The sequence below is a fragment of the Rattus norvegicus genome, chromosome 15 (assembly GCF_036323735.1).
Source record: "Rattus norvegicus strain BN/NHsdMcwi chromosome 15, GRCr8, whole genome shotgun sequence".
Lineage (NCBI taxonomy): Eukaryota > Metazoa > Chordata > Mammalia > Rodentia > Muridae > Rattus > Rattus norvegicus.
The window spans coordinates 58,485,811-58,502,210 of NC_086033.1; the positions used below are offsets into that span (position 1 = coordinate 58,485,811).

The 16,400-nt window shown below is 45.3% G+C and overlaps 2 long non-coding RNA genes across 2 annotated transcripts in view; both read left to right on the forward strand.

Annotated features, from left to right (window-relative positions):
• LOC102546462 (uncharacterized) overlaps positions 1-16,400 on the forward strand; it is a 209,570-nt gene that overhangs the window by 16,153 nt on the left and 177,017 nt on the right. The window lies entirely within an intron of this gene.
• LOC134482157 (uncharacterized) overlaps positions 10,140-16,400 on the forward strand; it is a 51,992-nt gene continuing 45,731 nt past the window's right edge. Inside the window, exon 1 of the long non-coding RNA XR_010058216.1 lies at positions 10,140-15,143. This is a non-coding gene — a long non-coding RNA (uncharacterized LOC134482157). The remainder of the gene's footprint in view (positions 15,144-16,400) is intronic.

Genomic DNA, 16,400 nt, shown 5'->3' on the forward strand with positions numbered 1-16,400 from the left:
AACTTAAAAAGAATTAGTTTCTAAACTTAAGAAATGGCTGGTAGTATAAGAAAGTGTAAGGGATATGGGTTATTCTTTACCCCTTAGAATAGGAAGGAAAGAAAATAGGGCTGGCAAGATGGCTCAGAGGGCGAAGGAGCTTGTTGCCAAGCCTGACAAATTGAGTTGGGTCCTGGAACACAAACATATGCTAAGAAAATAAACACTTTAAAAGATGGATACTTTATGGATGCTTAGAAAAAGGAATGCTTACAAACCAAACAAAACTTATAAAGATATATAATATATCAATTATGTGTTTTTTGATAGGTTATTTTGATAACCAAGGCTAGAAGCTATTAAAGTAATATATATTATATCTGACATCAGTGGCTGTGTTAGTCAACATCCAGGCCGGCTTCTCTGACCTTTAGCTTTTGGCATTTGAATGCTGTGCTGTCCCCTCCCATCTGATGTCAGAGCTTGTCTGAATGGCCATTGTAGTCTTACAGTAATGAAATATGTCACTTCTGAGTTTTAGGTCATAAATGACACTGTGGTGGTTGGAGGGATGCTTCACAGTAACAAGTGCTTACTGTTCTCCCAGAGGACCCAGCTTCGGTTCCTAGCCTCCATGTTAGGTGTCTTACAGCTTCCTGTAACTCCAGCTTTAGAGATCCAGTGCTCTCTCTTGTCTCTGTGGGCACTGCAGTTACACACATAGACTCACAAAACACACACACACACACACACACACACACACACACACACACACACACACACACACACAGAGTTTTAAGATAAATTAAAAAGAAGATACCACAGCTTCTATTTTGGGCCCATGGTGTCTCTGTCTCTGTTTACAAAACACACGTCTGAAAAATGATTGATATCTGAAGTCTCAAAACTGAACTGTATAGAACTCAAATGTTGTGTCAAAAAACAGGAGGACATTGCCCCCAGAAAACACACAAAGAACAGCAAACACATATGAAGGTGTCCGCATTAGCAGCCACTGGAGAAATGAAATTCAGAGCCACGCTGAGACATCATCACACACCTCTCCATGTAGCAAAATAAACAAAGTCTCATGGCAATATCCACGGGTGAATATCCACGGGCAAACAAAACTACACCTGGGACACAGAACTGTGTTCAGTAATAAGCAGATGAAGCCAAAGATTCAGGAGGCAACCTGCATCTGTCGCCAGGACTACACAGAGTAGGGGGGAAAATCAGAGCGAAATGAAACATCAAACCCCAAATTACATACCCCACAATTTCATTTCTACAACATTGTTTTGAAATGACAAATGTACGGGAATTGAGGCTGGATTAGTGGTTTCCATGGTCACGGATTTTGAGGAGAGACATAATAAGAGAGTGTAGCCATGGATGAAGAGCAACACCAGGAATCGCATCAGTAGCTTGGCTGTGACGTGCTGTGACACAGTTTCAAAGGATGCAGTCATCAGAGGAAACTGAGTAAAGGGTCTGTATTATTTCTTACAACTGCATGTAAATACAACAATGGCTCCTTAAAGTTTAATCAAGGTAGCCTAAATACAGCTTTAAAATGGGTCATTATAATTTTTACATTTACTTGTGTGTTTTCTGTGGGGATGGACTGTGCTGGGAAGGGTGGAGGTGTGCTCCCGTAATACTGTGTACTTGTGGCTATTGGAGGACAACTTGCAGGAGTTGTTTCTGCCCTTCCACAATGGTGATCCTGGGGATGGAAATCAGAGCAGATCTTCACACTTGGTGGCCAATGTCTTTACCTGTTTGGTCCATCTAAATTAAAAGGTGGACCTGATAGCATATATGTGCAATCTTGGCACTTGGGTGGTTGAAGGCAGGAGGATTGCTAGTTCTAGATTAGCCTGGGCTACATGCATAATAAACCCCTAACCTTGGGAAAAATCTATTTAATATATATTACAAAGGATAAGCTATGGTATAATCATGGAGAAAAGAACAGACAACTCAGTTGACAAATGAATAAAAACTACTTATAAGTCAGACTTATAAGAAATGCAAATATCAATGTAGTAATGCAAATAGGAGTATGACTGTGACTCAGTTTTACCCTTGGTTTATCATCTTACAAACTACAGACATTCAAAACATGTCTGCTCATCAGTTGGATAAATCTATCTTTCTCAAGGCGTCTTTTATGAGAAGTGGTTGAGTTGGAGGGGCAATGAAGAAAACTCACGTTTATTAGGCACCTTCCATATACCAGACATGAACTACATACTTTACATGACAGTAAATAAACAAATGGAAGGCTCCTCCCATGCCTCTTTCTTCCCCTTCCTTTTTTACATTCCCCAGGAATTGAACCTTACACAAGTAAGGGTTCCACCAATGGCAGATCCTCAGGCTTCATTTTGACTTTCTGAGACAGGGTCTTACTGGCCATTCAGAACAGGTTGGAACTCATGCTGAAGCCAGGGCAGGTCTCCAGCTTGTGGTTGTCCCTGCTTCTACCTCTAAAGAAGCTGGGATTTACACGTTTGTCCCAATAGGGTTGGCTCACAGTGTTTCTTACATTATGGGTTATTTTATTTCTTAAGAGCAAAGTAACAATCATAGGCAAAGCACACTAGGCTGAAGTAACTTAACAGGGCTGACCTGGAACACAAAAGTTGTTCTATGAAATCATCCAGAATCCTGTAAACGAAGAGACAGCATCTTAGAGTGGATCACCAGCACAGAAAGTTCTCAGTTGTGCAACCTCTGCAGAGGGGTGTCTAGCATTATTGTCTTATCCATGAGATCATTTTTCTTCTTTTAAAAGATGAAGTATGGAGAATGCAGGAGGGCTAGGAATAGACTCTGAGTGTGATATCTTCCCCAGCTCAAGTCTTTGATATACGAGCTGCTCTAGAGCCAGACCACCTGGGCCAAGGTGTGTCCACCCTGAAGTGTGGGTCAAATTCAATGCCTGTTTTCAGTGCTTCTGTGCTAATACATGTCTATATATATGATGGTCAGTTTAATTTTTTTTTAAGTACAGGGGAAGGGGGGTTACTAATTCCTCATTTGACTCCATTCTCACCAGAAGAACCTGATAGTCTGATATTTTCTGGATGCCCTTATGTGGTTAAGATACAGTGCTTTCTTTTTCCCTCAGACTAGAATCATCTTCAGAGAATTTTTTGTCCTTTTTGGCCTCTGTCAGTTGCTTAGTACAGCACTGGTACACAAGTAAATAGAGGAAACACACGTGGAGTAACTCCATACAGATAAAAGTAGTGATGTTTAAGTCTTGGCTCTTGCATTCCTGGGAGACCAGAGAAACTATACTTCATATTTTCCCTCTGCAAAATGGGAATAGAAACAACGCCTCCCACTGCATGGGGCTCTGGTGCAGAGGAAGTTGGTAGGCGAGGTGAGCTGAGACCAGGCAGTATTTGACTTGTCTCATTTACTCCCCGTGACTTGGCTTCCTGGTGAAGGGTTAGTGTGACCTCACCTCTCCATCAACACCATTTAGGAGACTGATAAAAAGAAAATTGCTAGGAAGGTTTCTGGAAAGTTCTATTTATAGAGACATACCTAAATGGACAAAGACAGTAACTATGAATAGCATCTTTTGCATGAGAAGGTGAAACCTGTGCTGGTGCCACTGTGGCCTTTACTCCTCTGGAGGGACTTCATACTCCTGTTTGTTCTGTAACAATGCAAGTCATGCCCCATGTGAAGTATTTGATACAAACTGAATCTGAGAGCTTCCTGCTCAGCTGGGCCATGAATCTACTGTCGTCTCCCATCACTGGGTGTTAGTTACTCCAGTTGAGTAGGCATAAAATACATGCTATGTAAATTAATAGCAGTAGGTACAACAGTCTGGGAGTTGCACAAGACCTCAGTTTGGGAGAGCTAATATTGTGCAATCATTTCCCATAAATCTTTCTCTCTCACTCCAAGTTTACGTCTGTCAATGAATCAGCATGCTCTCCATGCTAAGCCAGGTCTGGCAGGGCAGAGGCAGCCACATGGCTAGTCTCTGTCTCTGAATTTGGCACCATGACACCATCTGGCTGGATCCTGAATCCTATGAGGAGGCTGCCTGAGATGCATCTCCAGTCATTCCTTATGGCCCTGCTTTCTTCCCACTTTCTTGCCACCAGGAGAGTTTTGGTGATTGGTAGGCATTCTTCTTTGTTCCATTATGCCTCTTCCTCACTGCCTCAACCCCCTCGATTTTATAAGCTCTGCTCAGTGAGTTCCAAGGGCTAAAGCTGGCAAGAAAACAGCCTACATCTCAACTTGTGGAAAATAGCAGCCTTTCCTTCCAGACCCGTGTTTGGCAGTTGTTCTGTGGTTAGGCTAACATGTAATACTTCTGTGGTTTGCTATACTACATGGGTTTCTACACACATGACAGAGGTCCTAGCATTCGCAGCCAGATCCTTATGGGTGTGGTACACTCATCATTCACATGTATCTTCTATGTCCCAGAGTTTCCAAACATCCTAGAAAGACCCAGCTCAGGGAGGTGGCAGGAGGTGGCCCACTTTGTTCTCCCATATTTGCTTCTCACTTGTTTTGAAGAATTGGGGTTCTTACACTGGTATTTTCTCCATGCCCCAATTGGGCTCCTGTCCTCCTGCCCCTAAGAAGGCTCTTCCAAGAAGATATATAGGTTGAGTGTGGGCGTGTGTATCCACTGTGATGACTCCCTTGCTCAAAAAGCAGTCTTAGGGGCCACACTGGGAGTCTACTCAGTCAGCCTTGGAAGACAAAGATGATGAAAGTCATAGACAAAGAACATTCTAGACTGAGCTCTGAGAGCTTGTCATGTTCTCTTGATTGGATTCCTTCATTTGCTGCTTCTCTCTAGAGACATTACCTCTCAGACTCTTAAGTGTTAGAGACCGAGCTTCCAGTTATTTTTGACAAGTTCCGATAATCAAGTGGCTCCCTGGACATGATTTGCATCAAACACTTTGTGCCTGGCATGGCCTGTATTGTCACGGAACAAGCAGGAATGCAAAGTCCCTTGGGGGATGGTGGGAGAGGGCTGCAGTGGTGACTACGAAGGTCTTGCCTGCATATGCAGAAGAGGCAACTTATAATTACTGTGTTTGCCCATTTAAATGTGTCATCATAAATAGAGCTTTCCAGAAAAACCTTGCAAAAAATATATTTTTTAATCAGTCTCCTAAAAGGCATTGACTGACAGAAAGTTGAGTTTGTATTAACCTTTTACCAGAAGTCAAGGCAATGGCTGACAGATCAGACAAGTGAGGTGTTAATGAGGTTGGGAGACAGAGATAAATGCTATTATGTGGACTCTTTCACCAAACACCTGTCTCCTCCCCCACTCACAGTGAGCGGCTTTGGCAAAGAGACTGGATAATTCAGGTAAGACGTGTTTGTATTCTGGTTGCTAAGGAGATGGTGAACCTGTTTGCTTAGCTCAAAGCATAGGCGTGTTAGGTAAGCGCACTGCCCTTTAGATCTGGGACCATTACCGAATCTCTGCATTCCTGTTCTAAAGGCACGCTGAGTCTATTTGTGGCATGTTCCATTCTCTCAGATTTCCCTCATCTCTGTCGGTTTTTACACCTGCAAAAAATGCTGGCACAAAAAAACTGAAATCCAAGGGAGACTTTCCTGTGTTCGCTAGTCACTGAATATCAGACAGCGCCAAGCAAGGAGAGAATTCACAGCTCACTCTGCTCCTAGTACTGAACTGTGAGATGGGCAGAGACTTCCTCATCCAGGGGATCAGCTGGTCCAAAGGACTAGTGACCAAAGCAGAGGAAAGCGGCTGCAGAAGGGTTAAGTGAAAGGAGATTGGGAGCCCAGGAAGAATGTGCTTGCCCTGACAGTAAAGAAAACCCTTAGCATAGATGTTGGTTTCCTAAGAGGCCTGTTGGATGGTGGCTACTTATGTCCAAGAGTAACAAATACAAGAGCTGGGCCTGGGGGGGGGAGAGTAAGCAAGAAGTGATTAAAAACACATCACTAAGGTTTTATTTAAAACCACTCGCTGGACAGAAGATGCATCTGGCAGGATGGAAGGAAGCTGTGGGACTCTCTGCTCTGTTTTTCCTGGGAGTATTCTTTATGTAGCCTGTTTGCTCCTGTCAACTAATAAGTCATTATAGAGTCACAATTACGTGACTGGGGGTCCAAACTCCAGTCCTGATATCTGCATGGCAAGCCCTTTACCAATTCTACGTGAACGTTCTCTTCAGCTTTAGACACAAGTGAGGCAGACAGCGCAGGACCAGGTTCTGTTTCCTCAGCTTTGTCCCTTACCCATGGGGCTTCAGTCCTCTTCCAATCATCTGGGCCACACTCCTGTATTTGAAAATTCCTAGGCTACATTCCCCTCAAGTTCTGTGGCCAGTTCGATTGTTCAGCTGTGGGACACAGTACCGATGTCAGCCCTCTGTTCTCTTAGGGGCTCACAGAGGTGGTTAGATGAGGAGACGTTAGTAAATCAGGTTGTAAGCAACACAGAACGGTTTCTCTTTAGATTACATATCAACCCCCAAAATGAATAGGGAGGAGTCCACAAAAACCACACCAGGATCTGTTGTCATATTGTCCTTGGTTTTAGACTACCATCTCCTGGAGAAGACTCACTATCTTATTGTGTGCACACGTGTGTGTGTGTGTGTGTGTGTGTGTGTGTGTGTGTTCCTCTGACTGTGTGCATGTATGTATGCATCCAGCGGTCGATGCTGTTTTCCTAATGTTATTTTCACCTCATGAGTTGAGACAGGATCTCTCACTGAACTTTAAGCTCACTGAGTGTCTAGAGTGACTGGCCAGTAAACTCCAGGTCTCTTCCTGTCTCCATTCTCCAGGACTGGGAATGCAAGCATGTGCCATCACACCCAATGACTTACATGGGTGCTGTGGGTCCAAGCTCAGGTCCTCACATTTACCTGGCAAACATTTCCTCAATGGAACCACCTCCCTCGCCTCTTTGTCCGCCATCTTTAATCCTGTTGCCCCTTATGCTTCAGCAGGTGAGGAGAAAATGCTCAAGAAAATGATATTTGGCAGATGAATGGACAAGAAGGAGAGATAGATGTAGAACATTCTGATTGCATAAATCGGGAGGTGCTGCCTACAAATGCAGTTGAAGGGGCAGGCATGTCAGTTCTCCTGAGAGAGATAAATTAGGCTAGAAAAGGAGAAAGCCCAGGGGTGAGGCTATCAAAAATTTAGATAGCCCTAGGTGTATCTCAAGGGGGTACTACACACACAGTAAGGCCACACATCAGTGGTCCCTATCCCTGATTCCAGCTCTGTCTTCTGTAGATCACATGTAGCCTGAACCAGAAAATGAAAGCATATTTCAAAAAAAAAAAACATAAGGGGAAGAGAAATCGGGGTTCCTGAGGACCTGATGTTTCAGACATGGGTGATGAGTAAAGGAAGAGAGCAGAGCAAGTGCCTACCAGAGGCCTGGGAGGGTCACATGGGGTGAGAGGGGCAGAGACAAGAGGGTTCCTGTCACATACACCGAGGAAGGAAAGACTCAAGAATGAGTTTGGTCAGTTCAATCAAATATAACAAAAGCCTCCCACCATAATGGGAGAAGAGTGACAACTATGCATCCTCCTCAGAGGTGCCCAAGGTGACAGTGGTGGCTGCTGGGCAAGGCCTGGAAACCTCATGTCTGCCAAAGTTCAGACCATGTATTTTCTTCTCATTGCCTCTCCATGTGCCACCTGGAAGTTAGCACATCCATGAGATAGCAGATCCTAGAGAGTGGGAGGGCACAAACGCTTCCAAGCTCAAACCACCATATATTCTAATCCGAACACTTTGTGCTCCATCTGGTGGGTCCCAGATTCACTCAGGAGAACCCCACTGTTGCAAGGTTGTCCACCTCAGAATCAGCCTCAGGGAGAAACTTGGCAAAGCATAAAGAAGGCAAAAACCGTCTCTTCAAAGATGACCTTAAATGATTCTGGGTTCAAATACTTACAGTATTTGGATATCTACTGGATATTGTTGTATTATATCCAGGCAAATAGGCTTGGATTTTAGGGTAAAAACCTGTGAGACCAGGCCATTTACAAAAGCACAGGTATGTATCAGGAACACATGAAAGCTCTACATAATTCATCTATTCCATTGCCTGAAATGTTACAGCATACAGTCTTAGACATGCCGAGTGCTAGGCCAGCCTTTGATTTCTTCCACTGCTCACACCTTTGTATACAGGCACTCTCTCTCTATGCTTTGTAACCAAGCCATGAAGAGAGATGTTCCACTTGAAAGATCAACGGTCTGGAGGAGGAGACAGACACAGAAGGCATTTCTTGTTCTCTTTTTGTGCCTCTTATGTACTTCCTAACTTGCAAATTTTCCAAAATCAAAAATTGAGATGATGACTGGAACCTGAAGAACTACCCCAGCCAACAATGTAATCTGGCACACTAACATCCTTGCACCCTTTGAGTGGATCAGCAGACACTGTGGGGCTTTGCACAAAATGTACTTACACATGCAAGATGGTCGCAATATAATTTTGGTGGGAGCAGTAGAAGCAAAAGCCAGTGCTTGGAGGAGGAGGAAGAGGAGGAGGAGGAGGAAGAGGAGGAAGAGGAGGAAGAGGAGGAAAAGGAGGAAGAGGAGGAGGAGGAAGAGGAGGAAGAGGAGGAAGAGGAGGAAGAGGAGGAGGGAGATGAGAAAGGCAGGTTGAAAGAAAAGACAAATTGCAGCTAACACAGCGCAGAGTCAGGAAGAGCTTCAGTTTATGCGTTGATGAGAGAATTGCTTGTCTTTGTTTGTCCGCTTGTTTTAATCAGGACCTGGGCCGGATTCTTCATCTCTTGCTATATAAAACCTTCTGGTTGACCATCACATGCCAGTTTGGCACCAGCTAACCGCAGAGCAGAACATTTCACCTATTACACTTAAACAACAAAATCCTACTGTAAAATCCCCTTCATGGTCACCATCTTCAGATACTCTTTTTGGACTCGCAAGTTAAGGGAAGCTATCATCCTGGGCTTAAACAGCATCTCATGTGTCCCTTTCTCCATAGACACCACGTTCTGTTTGTTGGGTAAATATGTCAACCTCCATCCCCAACCCCCATTTTCCCCTGTCCCCTGCTCCAAGAGAGCGGTGGCTATTGGTGAGTTCATTCCCTGCACCCAGAGCATGTCAAACAATTTCATCCCTGTCTCAGAGAGTAGTAGGTCTTTAGTACACAGCAAGTAAAGGAATGCAGGCATGAGTCAAGGAACAGATGATAAAAAACAAAAAACAAAACAAAGCAAACAACAACAACAACAAAAATCCCAAATTCTTCCTAGCCACTGAGGTTATGGGATAATCACAGAACAGCAAATACCACTTCACGCCGCACTCTTCCCTCGCCCTTCCTTTTTGCTTCTTTTCTGGCCACATGCGTCTCTACTCATTCCTCCTCCCTCTCCCTTGGGTATTATGCTAACATCATCAACAGCAGCCTCACACACACTGTATGTCCTCACAGCACAGGCAGCGGTCTCTGTGGGCTGCACTGCAACAGCCCATGCTCCCTGCAGCATGTCGATTGGCAGGGTCTCAACTTGGAAAGCAAAGCCCTGCCTTGTTGTGTCTTCAAATTCAGACCAATTTTTCATCTGCATTGAAGATAACAAGACCTATAAGTGAAGCCAGTCAAAGGGAGCCGGAATGCTTCAGGCCGGCTCCACCAGAGGCTGTTTAGGAAAGAGCCTCTGTAATTGCTCTACTGGAGAGCCACATTTGCACAACCCAATTGTGTGGTGTCCGACTGAGCAAGTTAGCAAAATAAAGACAGATGGCAGATTAACTCCAATCCGCCCACCAGATGACAGCAGCCAATATGGAGGACTCAGGAAAAGTTTCCTGCAGTGTCTTTGCTAGACGCCACCTAGTGACTGTCCCAAGCACTGCATTCTGCTTGCAGCATCCACTCAGGACCCGGGTAAGGAGACTATCAAGGATCGCCTGTTCTTGTTTGGAGAGAGAGAGAGGGGGGGGGGGAGGGGGAGGGGAGGGGAGGGGGAGGGGGAGGGAGAGGGAGAGGGAGGGGGAGGGGGAGGGAGAGGGAGGAGAGGGAGAGAGAGGAGAGGGAGAGGGAGGAGAGAGGGAGGGAGGAGAGAAGAGAGGGAGGGAGAGAGGGAGAGAGAAGAGAAGAAAGACAGAGAGAGACAGACAGAGAGAGAGAAAGAGAGAGAGAGAGAGAGAGAGAGAGAGAGAGAGAGAGAGAGAGAGAGACAGAGACACAGAGACACAGAGACAGACAGACAGAGACCAGGTTGGAGAAGTGGAAATTTACTTAGAAATGAGAATTAAACCCTGTCTCTGTGTTGTAGACTTAGAAGAAAAGGATTGTGGTGTGTGTGTGTGTGTGTGTGTGTGTGTGTGTGTGTGTGTGTGTGTGTGTAATGCTAGAATTTAATCTAGGCCCTTACACATTTTAAAAGTAAGGGAGTATGGAAGAAAGAAAGTTAATCTTAAGAGACACCTTTCTCTTGGGAATACATGACTGAGACGACTTCAGACAGCTTACACAACCTAACCCTAGGACGGCAAATATTGTCCTCTCAAAGTCACCTCTGAAAGACTGTCAGAGAGTCTCTGCACAGTGAGGGATTGTGAAATAGGCTCCAAGACTCAGAACTGGGATCCTGTGGTCACTGAAAGTCGATGGCTATTGTGTCAGAAGGAGAGAGAGGTGGTGTTTGGGTTGTTATTGAACATCATACATTAGGTTGTGAAATCTGTTAATTCTAAGTTTAATATCAAATACGTAGTGAAAGGGGTTTCTGTACCCCTAACAGATCTAAGCTGAAATGTATATAAAATATATAGAAGAAATGGTGTTTTTCTACCCAAAGGAGAGGGTCAGAGTTAACTGTTGGTTTGCTGTGATCTGCTGAGCTATGGCGTCCTTGTGTTTGTATTCCCGTGGGAGACACTGTATGACTGGACATTCACAATGCTGTCATAGTCATTCAGGGGTTGGAATTCTGGAATATGTTGGAAGAACTTGGTGATAAGCCCATGACTAGCCCTAACTACAGAATGGTTAAAGTATTGTTATTTTCCTTTTCCTCATTTGGAAATAGTATTTTGAGTTCTCTATAATATGTCAGAAGCTAATCCTGTTCACTGAATGAGACAGAGCTCCAATCTCCCTGGGCTCATAGTCTCCTGGGGGGACGACACATGGTGCTAAACAATACACAGAGAATCACATGCATCGGGCAAGAAGGGCCATTAGAAGACATTGGCAAAGGAAGGGTAGGGGAAGAAGGACCTGGCACAGTGGAGCTCGGAGCTGTGTGGGACTGGAGAGGGCTTTACAGAGACAGGTGCCACATGGTGGCTCTGAGTAGAGAGCGGACTTAACATGCTTGAGAATAAGCAGAAGCACGACTTGGAAGTTCATCCATCACTGTGTGTGCCCGACAGATTTAAGAAGCCTAGACAATCCTAAGGAAACTACAGTTGGTGATGTCTCCTGGAGGCCAGGCTCTGGCCTCGGATCAGTGGTTAGTGACAGCAGTTAGTGACTAATTTTGGTCACAAGCTGATTGGGTTTAGATGGACCTGGGATATTAGTCAAGTACACCTCTGAGTGTGTCTATGGGGTGTTTACAAGAAGGATTAAGTAAGGGGGAAGACCCTCCCTGAATAGTGACCGTATCCAGACCTGGGACCTTAAAGAACCAGTTGAGGGAGGGCATTCTCTTTCTGTGCTTCCTGACCATCATGCAGTGAACTATGCTGCCAGACCCAAGCTCTTTACCCAAGTAATGAACTGACACTTCTGAAACCATGAGCCCAGACCACTCTAGATTCTTGATATGTAGAAGATCTCCAGTTAGAACAGTGCTTCAGGCATTAAGAAACAGAAGGCTTGGGTCATTAACAAAAGGAGTCACTCAGAGCAGACTGAAGAGTATAGAATGGACCCTCTAATTGGTTCAGAGAGAGGGACTGGGGACTTGGGACTTGGGAATGTGCAGAGAGATGGAGCTGGCATTGGGATCTATGAACAGTCTGGGCTTAAATTCCCTCAGGTCTAAAGGACTGAGGTGTCAGGGTTAGGTCTTTGGCCCTAAGACAGCAGAGGTGAGCTGGGGAGGGAGGCAGGGTCAGGTGTGCAGAAGCTTTTTATCCCCTGGGGCCACAGGTATACCAGTCTCTGGTCATCTCTTCCTTTCTGACGTAATAACCTGCACCACCCACTTCCTAACCAAGAAAACACCAAGCCTATGTCACAGACATGAAAGACAGGAACTCCATGGTTAGGGCAGAACCTGGATGGGAGCTTTGGACCCTCACAGCCACCTTGGCTCCACTGCCTGTGCCTTCATATTCAGTGCCTGGGTTAGAGGGCACTGAACACTATCCTTTGCACAATGGCTATTGAGGGGGATTCCTTCTCTTGGACACACTTCCTCTCACCAGGTTCTTGGTTTCTTCTGGAGTCTTCCCAATTGTCCCTACTGACCTTTTTGTACCATTTGTACCAACCATGGCTACCACCTTAAGCATCCTGGTGGTATTACAGCCAAAAGTGCCCCATCCTCTCTGCCTATTACTTGTTTTGGAAGTCTCCCATTGGACCGTAACTCATCTTTAAGCAGATCACACCTTCTTAGCTTCTGGAAAGTAGGGGAGTAGATATTACCTGACTTCCCTTAATGAAGGAGGCTGTACTCTTCAAAATCACCACCCAGCGTGTTGTATAGTACCACCCTCCAAGCCAAACACCTCACACCTTGATAAGAACAGTTTGTGTCTGCTTGTAGAAGATCATCACAGTTAGTTTTATTGATTGTTGAGGATCCTGTTGTTGTAAAAATATAAAAAAATAAAAAAAAGTACTGTTGTCTTTTATTCTGCTAGGTCTGGCACTGCAGTGCCCCAAGATATCTCCTAGATATCTTGGTGGAAACACATCCTAACTCTGGGTGGCCCAGACCAGTCGCCCCACACTCCATTACACTTAAATCGACACATTGAAGAACACACAACACAATAACCTTAGATTCAATTAGTAAGATATAATTGCCCACCCAAACATACAAAGCCCAGTACCATCCATCCCTTAGGAACATTAATAACAACCTGTAAATACACAGAGCGGAATCTTAACATCAGCCTCCATTGTCCTGCCACGGCTTCTCCCTCTCCCTCTCCTGTCTCTTCCTCCTTTCCATTCCAGTCTCTCCCCCTCCTTCAAACTTCTCTCCCGCCCATCCTTCCTTCTCCTCCAATGACAGGCCCCCTTCTATCCTGTATTTTACAAATTCAATGGGGAGAAGGTTCTGGTGAAGTCATCTGAGTCCTGAGTAGCTGTCCTTGGGGCAGTGGAATTAGCATCAAAATACAAATAATTCCAGGGCAAACCACAACAGGATCCCTCATAGAAGGAGGGGTGTGGACCATCACCTGAGTATCCAGTTACTCCTCCCAATCAGTTATATATGTGACTCCCTAATTGTACTGTCCTAGGGAACTCTAGAGGGCCCACAGCAGTGGTTCTCAACCTGTGGGTCCTGACCCCATATGTGGGGTGTGTGGGGTGGAGGAGGGTGTTAAATGACTCTTTCACAGGAGTCATATATCAGATATTCACAATACTATTCATAACTGCTTCAAAAAAAACCAGTTATGAAGCAGTAACAAAATAATTTTATGTTAGGGTGAGGACTGTATTGAAGAGTCCCAGCATTAGAAAGGTTGATAGCCACTGGCATAGAGTCTATAGGCTGGGGGACTAGCGAAACTTTGGTGTAATTGGACTCCGGCTCGTCAGTGGTTCTTAGAGAGACAGGGCTTGACATTGCCTCGTCCTCCCCAAGGAGAACATTCTAGTGACATCCGTGAGCATCAGAAACTTGAGCATCAAGTCAATTACGTTCACCACGCAGTGGATTTCTGTTAGCAGGGTCTGCATGATAGATTATCTTGGAATTTTGTGAAGGCAATTAAGAATAAATAATGCGAAAGAACTGAGACCACACCCCAGACATACACTGTGTATTTTCCTCAAAGTCTATTTTGCCTTCTCCCCATGGTGAATAACACCTGCTTATATCTACAGCATGGGACCGCTATGGTGAATCGTAGACAAGAGCAGGCTTGAGTGTCAGGGAAGACTTCACTCCGGGAGTCTAACTCTGCCACTCAGAGCATCTCACAGGGCTTTATCATCCTTGTCCACAGGCCACAGGTTGTCAGAGGCAAGTGGCAGCTGTTATAATATTGACCTGCGTCACGCACAGCATCTGGTGCAGGGCCCACAAGGAGAGACACTTGGTCCTAGTATCCAGCACTGTGCTGGCACTTGCCCTCTCTTTTGATGTGTGGCGCCATAACCTGAAGTGTTCCCAATGTCCATCCCATCTAGTCACATTCATGTGTCACCATTCTGATTTTGTGACATTCACCAGCCCTTAACTGTGCCTCCCTAAGGGAGAAAAGGGCTTAGTGGTTTTACTCTTGCACGCAATCCTGACCTACCAGACAGGACGTGCTCACGGGTGGAAGAGTGCCACAACTGTCATGGGTTAGCGAATAGTTTTCTGGTTGAATTGAGGCCTGCTGTACAGGAATGAATTTCTTGCTTGTTTGTCCTTCCCAGTCCCATGGCTGAGGAGGTCACAGGCCCCAGGGTAGAACTTGCTATTGTTATTTTGCTAAATGTTCATGCTGTCAAATCACCTTCTATATCTTTACGTTTTTAGCCATAAAAACTTATCCGTAAAACTTCTCGGTCAGAGAAGTTTGTTTTTGTAGTGGAGTAGGCAACAGACAGTCTCATGATAGGTTGGAGTGTTGAGAATCAGAGATTGAATGCTCAGCCATAAACATGTATATTAACCCTTTCTGCTGTTGCCAAGGCTCAGGAAACACCACAGAAGGGGAGGAGAGATGGTAAGAGCTGGAGGCTGGGGAGGAGTGCTTTGAAAATGCTGTCTTCCGGACAAGACATGCCTGTTGCTCTCTCATAGTCACCATAGCTGTGCTCACCAGCACAAGACCCACAGAAGTCAAGCCAGCACAGACCTGACCTCTGGCTGAGATGGACAGAAGACGTGTAGGACCTACCCCTTACTGAGGAGCAGTTGATACAGTTGTGGGAGGAGGAAGAATCACCCCTTTCTGAGGATGTAAGGGAGGCACAGGTAAGATTCCCACGCACCAGTGGGTGGCCCCCACTCCAAGCATGTATGAGCAGCACTGGTGAGAATTAGTAGGTTATTAAAGAAGAAAGAGAAGACAAAGCCAGTAGGGGGATGACCTGTGGAAGGGGGGATAGAGATGGTCATATTTTGCTGTAGACATGTATGGGATTCTCAAGAAAATTTAAAAGCAATGTCGAACCCTTAAGTGCAGGCTGCAAGCGCTTTTGTGAACACAGTCTGAGTTGCTTTAGCTTCCATTTACTGCTCTCTGAGACCTCATAAATATGGGGGGTGGGGGGAGAGGAAGAGGTGCTTGCAGTTCCCCGCCGGGGCTCACTGGGACTCCTGTGTCACAAAGCAGAGTCAGCTGATGTTCCTTCTCCCAACATTCGAGCCTCCCTGCCGGTCATCGGGAGACACATTTTCAGTGTGGAGATTGTCTGCTCACAGATAAACTGATGGAAGGCCCTGACTTAGCATTGGTTATTGATGCTAGCTGCAAATGCTGGGGTTAGACATGATCAGGATGCCCTGCTTCACGTCTGCTACTCAACCATTCCTTTCCCATTTATAGCCATGGCGGTGGTGAATACAGGACTGTGTGCGATGGGCAGTACTTCCATTTCTGTGAACATACGTCGTATGTTCACTGAAATGTTCAAAGATGCTTTTCGTAACCTTTCAAGGCGAGGATCTGTAAGACTGTACTAATCAGGCTGGAAGATGGAGTAGTTAGTAAAATATTTGCTTTGCAAGCATGAGAAACGGAGTTCTGACCCTCAGTGTCCATGTAAGAAGCCAGGCATGGCTATATGTGCCTTAGAATGCAGGCACTGGAAGGCAGGATCCTTTGGTGGGGCCCTCACTGCCCAGTCACGGGGTCCTATTTGTAAGCTTTAAATTTGGTGAGAGACCCTGCCTCAAAAAATAAGATAGAGACCTACAGTAACCCAATGTTAACCTCTGTCCTCTACACCTATACAGGTACACATGCACGCACACACACATGCACACACACAGATATAGAGACATATGCGCACACACACACACATACATGCACATACACACACAAACACACACACACATACACACCAGCACACGAGATATACCACAAATAAAAACAAAATAGAGAAAGATGTGTCTTAACCCAAAGAAACAAAGGAAACCACCAAACAACATGCTTTCTACTGTTCCTAAGCACAATAATGTTACAGCCTTAGGGTCTCTTAGCATGTTGATTTCCTTCTTCTTACATAG